A 13,028-nucleotide genomic window follows, 5' to 3' on the forward strand; every position below is an offset into this window, starting at 1 on the left:
TCAGATGCTCTCAAGGGACAGAGATGGACTTCCAATGCAGTAGGTGACACTTGTCAGTCCACAGCACTCCCATACCCCACCAGGCATGGCCCATAAAGACTTCTCTCCTGGGATCCCAGAATGATTCCTCACACAAGACGGCAAATGAATTTGTTCAAACCACACTGATGGTATTGTAAGGCTTTTAGCAAAATATCCCAAACAGCTGCACAGAAGGGAGCTGCTGGCCATTGGACTGTGGGGGCTTTGGATACTCAGAGGGAGGAGAAGAGAGAGACAACTTGCAAAAGGAGGTTGGGGCAAGAGACAGCTAGGCGAAAGCCTTGCAGGCAGAAATAGGACAGGGAGATGGCCTGAGAGGCAGGAAAAGAGAGAAGTCTGGGTCAGATGCTTTTGCTCCATTCAATCTTGATCTGGAACCTCTGCCAACAACCTCATAGATCCTTCCAGCCTCCAACTGTCTGGCTGGTTCTCTCCAAGTCCTGAATATGTACCAACCAGTTGGCCAGTGCCTGTGAGTCCATTGAGGCTGCTTTGCAGGGCTGACCATGAGCAGTATGACACAGATGATTGAATGGATAACCAGATATCTGCCTCCTGCCAGGACTTTCACCACCCTCCAGGACCATCCTTAGGACTGGAAGGCATCAGCAGCCCAGCACTGAGTGTACATGTCATCATGCAGGTCTATTGTTCAGGCCTTGGCTCTGTCTTCTGCTGCCAAGTTCCAATAAGTCCAGAGGTGTCAGCTGAGGGATGGAGAGGAAAGCAGTGAGTCAGGCAAAGGGACAGCAGAGGATCAGGTAGGGAGAAAGCAGATGGTCTGCTGGGAAGAGCAGATGGTCAGGTAAGGGATGGGCAAGATCAGGTAAGGGGAGGGAGAAGATTCAGGTAATGGAAGTTCAGGGGGTCAGATAAGGGGAGGGCAGGTGGACAGGTAAGAGGAGAGTAGTGGGTCAAGTAAGGGGAGGTCAGAGAGTCACTGTCAGTGTTGGGGATTTAACCATCTCACCTCTGAAGGCTGGACTGGTGTAACCACAGGGTGCCTGAGGAAAGTCAGGGGATGATGGACAAGTTACTGCAGAGTTCAGAGGGAATAGGCTCAAGAACTAATGGGAAGAGAGTGGTCAGGTGGAAGAATCAGATCAGGCCACTGGGGGATGGTGGGAGTAGGTGAACATTAGTTTCCATGGGTAGCACTGAATTCTGACTGGGGTTCCTGGGCAGGCAGCGCCATCTGAAGACAGAAATTTCAAAGTCTCTGGAGCACAGGTTGTTGGTGGGGAGGCCATCAGGGGCCTGATGGAGAGGCCTGGCAGGCCCAGGGGAGGCACTTGGAATTCATCACAGGATCACTGGGAAGACATGAAAGAACTTGAGCATGCAGGTCATAAAACCGTATTTGTGTTTTTATAAGATTGTTCTCACCTCAGAGTGGACACTGTATGTTGGGGTCTATTAGCAAAAACAAAATATCCAATTAGGAAGCTGGCACAGAAGACCTGACAAGGATTCTGATGCCTCAAACTTGTCCAGGAAAGTAAGGAAACAATAACCAAAAAGGTTAAAGTGATGTCCAAGCATTATAGCCACTTGATTGCTGGCTCATTTAGAAAGGAAAAGAGAAGCATTGAGGATAAGGACCACATCTCATGTGGATGGGGACCATCCACCCAGATGGCAACCAGGGGAAGGTTTGTGAGGAAGACTTGGAAATGTACAGAGCATAATTGGACCTAGAAATCTAGAGAGAAAGCTGGTCTAGGAAAAAATACCCAAGATAGTCAAAATCAGGAGCACAGGCCAGGAGGCTTAGAGTGGAAAGGGCAGGAAGATAAGAGAACCTCAAGGGAGCCAGCCCTGAGAAAAACCTTAAGGAAAGAGTCAAAAGGGCACAGAGGAGCTTATGGAAGCATCCTGAGCAGGGCCAGACTACCTGGGAGATCACAGGTCCCTCTGCCCTGACTCTGTCTCTCTAGTGGGTTCACATATAACTCTGTCCAGACCCCCTTCTTCCTGGGAGCTCAGATATCCCTCTACCCAGACCCCCTCTATCCAGGGCTTTCACAATTCCCTCTGCCTGTACCCCATCCCACCAGGAAGCTCACAATTCCTACTGACTGGACACCCTCCCTCCATAGAGGGACAGGAAAGATCTGGTACCCAGTGGGGTGAGCCCAGAACTTGGGGCCCTTGAGCTGGCTGAGGCCTCACAGAGGGCAGGGTCATCAGCCTCCAAAGCCTGCCAATATAGTGACTCAGAAAACATACAGTCTGCTTAGCATAGGAGGCCAAAGGGCTGCACCCTAGTAATGAGCCTGAACCAGAAGATCCAGTCCACCCATGGACAAGGAAGACTGAATCATCAAACTGTAACAAAAAATACAGGCTTTGGACTTTGATTCATGTTAAGCCATGACACTTGGAGAAGTGAAAAGAAAAAAAAAATTCCTTCTAAAGGAAGAGAGCACCAGAGTATGCTCCAGTCATTCCTTCAAATAATTTTCCAATTCAGTGTTCATGTTTTCAGCTGCCTGCACCAGAAACAGCAGAAACCTCTGGCTCCAAAGAGCCCCAAATATCATGATTACCTTTCTGGGCTTCTCTGTCTCTTGGATCTTGGTATTTCAGTACTCACTGTCTTGCCAGCTCTCAGTGATTTCAAACAAATGGGGTTTTGTTGTTACTCAGTTCTTCTACTATTCTCAGATGCAGGCTTAATCTGAGTGATTCACTCAAAGCAGAAGCCCAGGGTTTCCCTTTACGTGTTTTTAACATTTGTTTGAAATTCCATTTTTAATGTTGAAAGGAAAGCACTAAGATACAGACCCCTGGTGAGGAGAGCAGAGAGGAATGGGTCATCCGTGTATCAGAACCTTGGACAGCACCACAGCCACGCTGCTGCCTGGAAGCAGCACTGACTACTCAACTCCAGCTGTCACACCAGGCATTATCCACCAGTCTGCTATGTTGGAGGCTCCAGTGATGGCGACAGCACTTCCCCCTCACTCTTCTTGATGCAGTGTTTGGAGATATGCAGGGCAGCTGTGAGGATTAAATTCTGTATATTTGGAAGTGTCTGGCATGTGGAAGGATTTGACAATGTTCATTGTCTCCCCTTGTCATTTTATTACTGTCCATAACTCCTTAACTATGAAGGTCATTAAACTTCAGTGAACCAGTTTGCCTGATATATAAAATGGGAATAACAACAATAGCATCTACATCCTTAGGCCAAAATGATATCATGTACATGAAGAACACTGTGCAAACTATGAAGTGCTGTGCACTTTTGTGCTATTTTTAATCTCTGAAACCCTTGGAACTTCTGTGTCTAAAAGAGACAATATAACAGAGTGGTTTAGAGTTCAGGAACCAGATAGTCTATGTTCAAGCACTGCTCTGTCATTTAGTAGCTGTGACAATTTAATCTTTGTCATATATTATCACCCATTATCTTTGGAAGCATTTACTCTTTTCCAAACATAATGTTGAGTGAACCAAAGGAGAACATGAAATGGCACATACTGTTTGGTTCCATTTATATGAAGGTAAATGAAACAGGCCAAACTACCCTCTGGAGTTAGGTGGTGGAGATTGTGGTCACTGTCTGGGGTGGTGCGTTGATGGAGTATTAGGGGCTTCTGGTATTATGGCAATATCTTCTTGATGAGGGGTGTATTCAGTTCCTGAAAATTCATCAAATTATATACTTAATTCTTTGGAAATTTTCTACACTTCAATAAAATTTACAGACATAAAAATATCTACTCCCTTTAAAGTCTAGAGAGTGGGAGACTGCTGAAAGGGCTGAAAATTAATGCACCACAAAGTTGGGGTTAAGATTAAAGGTAGACAACTCTGCAAATAAACTCACTGCTCTTCCCTGCTATGTGGGACATATTTCCAAGGCATATAATTCTCTCTGGCAATGTGAAACATGACTCCCAGGGATAAGCATGGCCCTGGTATCATGGGATTGAGAATGCCCTTTTGATCAAAAGGGGGAAAAGAAATGAAACAAAGTAGAGATTCAGTGGCTAAGAAATTTCAAACAGAGTTTAGAGGTCACCCTGAAGGTTTTTCTTATGCATTATGTAGATATTCCTTTTCAGTTTCTTGTGTATTAGAATAGCTAGAAGGAAATACCTGAAACTGCTGAATGTAATCTAGTAGACTTGATCCTTGATAATGATTGTATAACCATACAACTTTTATCATATGACCATGTGATTGTGGAAACCTTGTGACAGACACTCCCTTTATCCAGCATATGGGCAGATGAGTAATAAAATAAAGGCAACAAATAAAAATAAATAATGGGGGTAATAAGCAGTATGGGATGTTTTTGGTGTTCTTTTTTATTTTTATTAGTATGATTAATTTTTTGGAATAATGAAAATGTTCCAAAATTGATTGTGCTAATGAATGCACAATTATATGATACTGTGAGCCTTTGATTGTTTACTTTGTATGCATAATATGGTGTATGAATAAATATCAATAAAATTGCATTAAAAATAAAAGATCAAAGGCAGAGAAGGTCCAGTCAGGCCTTTCAGAGACTTAAATGTGTCCAGGTTGTAGGTATGGCCCTCTAGGCAGAGGAAATACTGATATCCTGGCTGTGTCTGTGGTATTTACAGGTTTTTGTTATGTGACAAGAATAAGCAGACTTCAAAGTGTGCTCCCGTGAAACTGCAGACCCTGCCAGGAATGAGTGGAAGCAGCCTGCTCTTTGCAGGAAAACTTCACAAATACCAAAATTTCAGGTGTCTGCTGAGGCAGTGAAAGGCTCAAAGTGCCTCAGCCCCCTCCCCTGAGTCTAATTTTAAAATGAGGAAGCCCAGCTCAAGATGCACAATTGACACTGTCTCCTTGCCTCTTGCCTCAGCTGCAGATGCCCCAGCCCTCAGGCCTAATTGCTTGTTTGAAATTGACTCCTCCAGCTGAGTCCTTGGTGAATTTTGTGGGTCATTAACTGACTTCACAAAGTTCTACACTAGACCAGGGCCTGGGCATTCAAGATAGGCCTCCAGGTTTCTGGAGCCCCTCCCTGCCCTGTGTCTCACTGCTGGCTAATGAGACAGAACCACCCAAATTTTTAATGGATGAGGAGCCTGTCCAGGAACCTCCCAAGGCTTTTCTGCTTGGCCTCTGTCAGACCACTCCACTATCTTTCTAATGATACCCTGGTGAAAGCAGCACATAGGTCTCCCAGCACTAAAATCTTTTCCTATCAAATTTCACTTGAATCTTTATAAAATGGAAATTTGTTTGGGCACCAAGAAGTTTGTGAACTATTCCCTAGTTGTGTGCAGAAGCAAACTTTTTCTCAGAAACAGGGCTTAGATGGGGGCAGGTGGTATCAGATGTTCTACAGAATTTCTTCTCAATACCCCAAAGAATGCTGTCCTCCAGGAACTCTAGCTGGGCACCACACAGGTGCCCAGGTGTGCCTTCCACAGCTTGCCTCCATCTCTGAACCTCTTCTTTGCCCCTTTTGGCCACACTGGTCATAGTGACTTAAGGGCCCATCCCGGGCACCCTGACCACATGGCTCCACCAGGACACTCTCTCCTAGCACTTCTCATCATTTCACCTGTCCTCCAATTTGCAACTGGGCTTTGGTCTGACTCCTCTGGGCTGTCAGCTCAAAGGGGGCTACTGTTTGCCTCACCAGGACTTCCCCAGCATCTGCCACAGAAGTCATGTGCCTTTCAGAGCACATAGGATGTGCCCTGACCAGAGGTGGCAGACGTCCTTTCTATTTCAGCAAAGAAACTAAAGCAGCAAGACTAATGTCAGTGCCTGTTTTAAGCATTTTGATTTTGGAAAAAGAAACAAATTTTACTTGACAAATACTGGAAAACACAAAAAAATGAAAGCTTCTCTGATCCAACCAACAAAAATCTACCCCAAGGGATAAACATCCTCAGTTTGCTCTGTTTGTGGGCCCTGGAATGGACAGGCCCTGTGTGTGCACCTTGGCTCACTTTCCTTCATAGGAATGTGTGAGGCAGCTCTAGAGCTTTCCCACTTGCCATGTGAGACATCCAGCCCAGAGAGTTGCACAAATTCCAAAGGTTGCATGGTGGTGACCCCAGCAGGATGGCCTCTGTGCCCAAGCTCAAACCTCATCTTCACCCAGAAGGTCACTCCACCACCTGAGAAGTCATGGGTTACCCACATGAGGCCCTCTATCTGGTTCTTTCACAGCTAAGTCCTGGCCAGTTGGACTCCCAGTCTTTCTGAATTTTTCTTCAGTTTATACAAATCTAACTCTGTGTGCATACACCCATTTTAACATCAGTAACATGCAGGCCTATTGCCTGGGCCACACCCCCTCTGCCTGTCATTGCACATGAGTCCTTGCCCATGAACTGCATTCATGCCATATGTTCCATCAACAGAAGACTAGAGGTGGTTGAAATGCATCCCACCACACTTAGGTGGCATCCTAGCACCTGCTTTTCAAAAAGAACACCTCTGTTCACAATTGAACTATTATTTCCACAGGATGGTCTTCTAGAACTGTAATTAAATTGGTGGGAAATAAGACATAAAATTTTTCATCCACACTGCCAAATTGCATTCCAAAATTCAGTGAGAACCTGTTTCCAAAGAAGGTAAATGGAGGACCCTCTCCTGCTGATCCAGGGGTCTGCTCTGACTTTCTCTCCATCCTGGCTGTCCCTGCACATTGCCCTTGGAATTCCTGGGCTGTTTCTTGCCAGGCCCAGTTGCTGCCCTTCTGTCCCTTTCCAAGCTGCCCTCACCAGGAGGCTCACTCTAATCTCCAGACCCCCACCTCCCAGATTTTACTGGTCTACCTTTCCCCAGACCCTGACTCTGGTCCTTCAGTGCAGGCCCAGGGCCACTGTCCTGGTCCCTGCACCCCATTGACTGAAGAAGGCTCTGAACTTCAGATAAGGGGCTGAAAACCAGCCTCCCCTTCTGCAAGGAGTGAAGCTTCCAGAACTTCCATGGTGCGGAGGGCTCCTCAGGACCCCTGTTTCCTCCAGCAGAGAAGCCTACCCACCAGACTAGGGAGAGGCTGGAATGGGTCAGGGGAGGCAAAGTTGGAGGCCAACACTGCACATGGGCAGTCTGGTCTGGAACCCAGAACATAAGATCTGAAACAGATTCATCTGGGGTCTCCCTGGCTTTGATTTGGACCCTGGCCTTTCCAGGTCTGTGTTTAGGGAGGGGAACAGAGTGGAGGAAACCTGCTGGGCATGCACACTGAGTGGGACCCCACCTGCTCAGCACCCCAATACTTGTCAGCACACACTCATGCCTCCACAGGGACTCACCCTGGGCTCCTGGACTCGCTGCTCCCTGCTGCCATTTCTGGACCTGAGTGCATGCTCCAGGCACACCTGCCCATATAGCCACAGTCAGAGAGGCCAAGGTGCCAGGGTCTGGGCCATGCCCATGCTCAAATCCTGCCCTGGAGCACCACCTCTGACCTTTGTTCTGGATCCCCAGAGCTTCCTGTGCAGAGGTGTGGGTGGGTGTTGGAGGGAGGCATCTGGCAGTTTGTCAAGTCCAGTGGAGTTTGGTTTCTAACTGGGAGGGGTTGGGTCATTCCTATGGGATTCCCCTGATTCTGAGGTGAAAGCACACTGGGCAGCCACTCCCTGCTGAACCACACAACCTCCTGCCCCCAAGTCCCCCTACTGCATACCCTTGTGCAGGCCAAGGCCAGGTGGGAGGTGCATCCTCAGGGCCCCCAGGATGTCACAGAAGTGCACACATCACAGCTGGATAAGTTAATAAAGTTCAAAGATCTCAAATCAATAATGTAGCTTCACAATTTGAGGAGGTTTATCAAGAAAAGAAGACTAAATCCAAAGTTACCAGGAGGAAAGATACAAGATTAGAACATAGATAAAGGAAATACAGAATAGAAAAACAAGAGAATGTGTGAAATTAGAATTTAGTTTTTCAAAAGATCATTAAAATTAAGAAGCCATTAGTTACACAGCCCCCACCCCCAAAAATGAGAAAAGACCCCAATAACTAAAATAAAAAATGAAAACAGTGACTTACTTTCTGACCTTACAGAAATGAAAGGATTATAAAAGAAAACAGGCTGGAAGGAGGTAAATGACATGGTGGAAGTGTAGCCTATAGCATCCTTTGGGTTTTGCTCTATAGCTGCTTACTGAATTTTTTAATCACATTTTTTATTGTGATTGTTCACATACCATACAAAGATCCAAAGTGTACAATCAATTGCCCTCAATACCATCAAAAAGCTGTGCATCCATCAGCACAATTTTTTCAATTTTTAGAATTTCCATTACTCCAGAAAAGAAATAAAGACAAAAAAAAATGATACTCAAATACTCCCATATCCCTAACCACCTCTCTCAATTGGTGACTCATAGTATTGGCATAGTACATTTGTTACTATTTATGAAAGAATGCTAAAATAAGCTGCAGTATATAGTTTGCAATAGGTATATATTTCTCCCTATATGACCCTCTATTATTAACGTTTAGTTATAGTGTTATACATTTGTTCTGGTTCATGAAAATGATTTCTAATATTTGTACGGTTAATCACAGACATTGCCCATCACAAGGTTCACTGTTTTATATATTCCCATCTTTTAACCTCCAACTTTATTTCTGGTGGCATACATGACTCTGAGCTTCCCCTTTCCACCACATTCACACACCATTCAGCACTTTTAGCTATTCTTACAATGTGCTACTGTCATCTCTGTTCATTTCCAAACATTTCAGTTCAACCCAGTAGAACATTCTGCTCATAATAAGCAACTGCTCCCCATTCTTTGGCCTCATTCTATATCCTGGTAACTTATATTTCATGCTTATTCATTTACCTATTATAATCAGTTCCTATTAGTGAGGCCCCAAAATATTTGTCCTTATGTGTCTGACTTATTTTACTCAGTCTATTGCCCTCAAAGTTTCTTCTCAACAGATGTTTTTAAGATGGTTTTGTTCACACACCATACCTTCCATCCAAATTAAACAATTGATGGTTCCCTGTATAGTCACTTATTTATGTATTCAACACCCTCACCACTATCTATATAAGGACATCTCCATTTCTTCCACAAAGCAGGAAGAAGAGTCAAAGAAGGTACAGAGGCAAAAGAAAAAGAAAAAAGAAAGAGAGAAAAAAAAAACATGACAGCTAGGAAGCTACAGAAGGAAAGATAGCATTAAACCAAAGTAGAATAAAGATTCAGATAATATTACCAATGCTGAGTCCCATGCCCCTCCTTTATGCCCCCTCTTTTATGCATTTACTTTGATATATTGTCTTTGTTACATTAAAGGAGGCATAATAAATGTTTCTGTTAATTATAGTCTCTAGTTTACATTGATTGTATTTTTCCCCAATACCTTCCTATTTTTAACACCTTGCAAGGTTGACATTCATTTGTTCTCCCTCATGGAAAAACATATTTCTACCTTTTATTACAATCACTGAGCACCTAGGTTTCACTGAGTTATATAGTCCCAGTCTTTATCTTTCTTCTTTCCATCTGGTGTCCCACATGCTCCTAACCTTCCTCTTTCAACCATACTCATAGTTATCTTTGTTCAGTGTACTTACATTTCTGTGCTCCCATCACCCAAAATTGTGTTCCAAACCTCTCACTCCTGTCTTTTCCTGTCTGTAGTGCTTCCTTCAGTATTTCCTTACAGCAGTTATCCTGTTCACAAACTCTCTCATTGTCTGTCAGAGAATATTTTGGACTCTCCCTCATATATGAAGGACAGTTTTGCCAGATACAGGATTCTTGGTTGGCAGTTTTCCTCTTTCAGTATCTCAAATATATCACACTACTTCCTTCTTGCCTCCATGGTTTCTGCTGAGAAATCTGCACATTCTTATTACACTTCCTTTGTATGTGATGGATTGCTTTTCTCTTGCTGCTTTCAGGATTCTTTGTCTTTGATGTTTGATAATCTGATTATTAGGTGTCTTGGCATAGGCCTATTCAGATCTATTCTGTTTGGGATTTGCTGCACTTCTTGGATCTGTATTTTTTTTTTAACTGACACTTGCAAATCTCTCATTTATTTGGAGTTCTAAATCAACAGAATTAGGCTAAAAATTAATTCATTAGTGCAAACAGTAGAAAATGAGGTCAGGATTATTAGGAGAAGAATAGACAAGGTGTGCCAATTTGAATGTATTATGTCCCCCAGAAAAAGCCATGTTCTTTGATGCAGTCTTCTGGGGCAGACATTTTAGTGCTGATTGGATTGGAATCCTTTGGGTGTTTCCATGGAGATGTGCCCCACCCAGCTGTGGGTGGTGACTCTGATTGGATGGTTTCCATGGAGGTGTTGCCCCACCCATTCAGGGTGGGTCTAAATTCAATCACTGAAGCCATATAAATGAGCTGACAAACAGAAGGATCTCAGTGCAGCTGTGAGTGACATTTTGGAGAGCAACTGAGAGTGGCATTTTGAAGAGGAGCTACAGCCAAGAGGGACACTTTGAAGAATGCACAGAAGTTGAGAGAGTAGCTGCAGATGAGTGACAGTTTGAAGATAGCCATTTAAAGCAGACTTCTGTTCCAGAGAAGCAAGAGAGGAAAAACACCCCAAGAGCAACTAAGAGTGACATTTTTGAGGAACTGTAGCCCAGAGAAGAATGTCCTGGGAGAAAGCCATTTTGGGGTCAGAGCTCTGGAACAGACACCAGATTTCCCAGCTGGTGGAGGTTTTCCAGACATCTTTGGCCATCCTCCAGTGGGGGTACTTGATTGTTGATGACTTACTCTGGACACTTTAAGGCCTTAAGACTGTAACTTTGTAACCAAGTAAACCCCTTTTACAGGAGCCAATCCATTTCTGGTGTTTTCCATTCTGGCAGCATTAGCAAACTAGAACACAAGGAGATGAACTGATCCATAGCCAGATACACAGGTTGATCTCTGAAACTCAAAAAATGTAGTTCAACTTTCCCCTCTCTCTTAATTACATGCCCAGCTTTCTTCTGTCAGGTCTGGAAATCTTGGGGACTTATTTCTACACAGTGTAATTATGATTCCATATCTGATGCTGTCCAATTTTGAAATGAAATAAACAGTAGGAACTAGTCACATTAGCAAGTGGAGCCACCAAATTACATTCATTAAGGCATTGTTCAATTACAGAGTGCAAAATTCCAGTGACCCCAGGAAAGTGAAAATTCAGTTTACAATTAAGGATCTGTGGTACTTAATAAATATACATACTGTTTTAGAAAAATGCATTCTTTCCCTTCTTATTAAAGGGAATATAGATCTCAAAAGGGCTTGGAGAAAGAATAATTACACTTTGATGAAAAGAAACTGAATTCACCTTGACCTGAATCAAGTCAGTAATTATCCAACCTAATGCATTATAATGATACTTTGGATTTATAATTATAAACCTTCAGGAGAGACAGTGCAATTCTAATGTAAGAACAAGGTAACAATGTTTCCCATTTCATTTTCCACAACATACAGCACAAGTCTATACTACTGAATTACTGGCCTTTTTTTTTGCTAACTTTTTATTTTGAAATAATTTCAAACATACAGGACAGTTGCAAAAATAATACAAATCCCATTCAGAGAACCCCAACATACCCCCATTCCCCCAGATCCACAAATTTTAACCTTCTACATATCTATTCTTCTGTGTTATTCTATCTCTACCCTTCTCTCCCTCTCCCTCTTTCCATCCCCCATCTATTTTCTGATGGTTGAGAGCCAGTTGCACACATCATACTCCTTGAACACATAATACTTTGATGTGCATTTCCCACAAACAAGGATATTCAGTTATGTAATCACCTTAAGTGCAGTTATCAAGTTCAATAATTTTAACATATATAAAGCTTTATTCTATATTACAATTTTTTCTTATGTCCCAATATCCTTTTTTTAATTTTAAATTCAGTTTTATTGTGATATATTCACATACCATACAACCATCCATAGTGTACAATCAACTGTTCACAGTACCATCATATAGTTGTGCATTCATCATCTATTTTTGAACATTTTCCTTATACCAGAAAGAATAATAAGAATAAAAAAAGAAAAAGAAAAAAAGAACACCCATATCAACCTCCTACCCACCCTATTTTTCATTTAGGTTTTGTCCCCATTTTTCTACTCATCCATCCATATGCTGGATAAAGGGAGTGCAATCCACAAGGTTTTCACAATCACATTGTAACCCCTTGTAATCTACATTGTTATACAGTTGTTTTCAAGAATCAAGTCCACTGGTTTGGAGTTTGGTAGTTTCAGTTATTTACTTCTAGCTATTCCAATACAAGAAAACCTAAAAACTGTTGTCTATATAGTGCATAAGAATGTCAACCAGAGTGACCTCTTGACTCCATTTGAAATCTCTCAGCTGCTGAAGCTTTATTTTGTGTCATTTCACAGCCTCCTTTTGATCAATAAGATGTTTTCAAACCCATTATGCTGGGTCCAGATTCATCCCTGGGAGTCATATCCTGCATTGCCAGGGAGATTTACAGTCCTGGAAGTCAGGTCCCACATAGGAGGGAGGGCAGTGAGATCACCTGCCAAGGAGGCTTTGTTAGTCTGCTCATTGAAATTTGCCTTGAATGTCTTCGCCTTTCTGTATATATGTTCTATTGCATAATAGGGAAGGGATGGGACTGAGATTGTGGAACTGTATTCCATAACAATTTTGGAAATTACCTATATAATTGCATGTTGAGTTGTACATCAAGAGTTGATACCTTTCTGTATATACGTATGTTATATTTTACAATAATGGACATGGCAGAAGTTGTGGAACTGTGACACATGACATTCTTTCAAATTTGTTCTCCAACTACTTGTGAAATCATACTTTGAAAGTTATCACTGTTTTGTATATATGTTAAAGCTCACAACAAAATTAAAAATAAAAAATACAAAAATACAAAAAAGAATACAATGAACTGTATGCCAACAAAGTAGATAATCAAGATGAAATGGACAAATTCATAGAAACACAAATTACCTAAACTGACCAAG

This window comes from Choloepus didactylus, chromosome 16 (assembly GCF_015220235.1).
Source record: "Choloepus didactylus isolate mChoDid1 chromosome 16, mChoDid1.pri, whole genome shotgun sequence".
Lineage (NCBI taxonomy): Eukaryota > Metazoa > Chordata > Mammalia > Pilosa > Megalonychidae > Choloepus > Choloepus didactylus.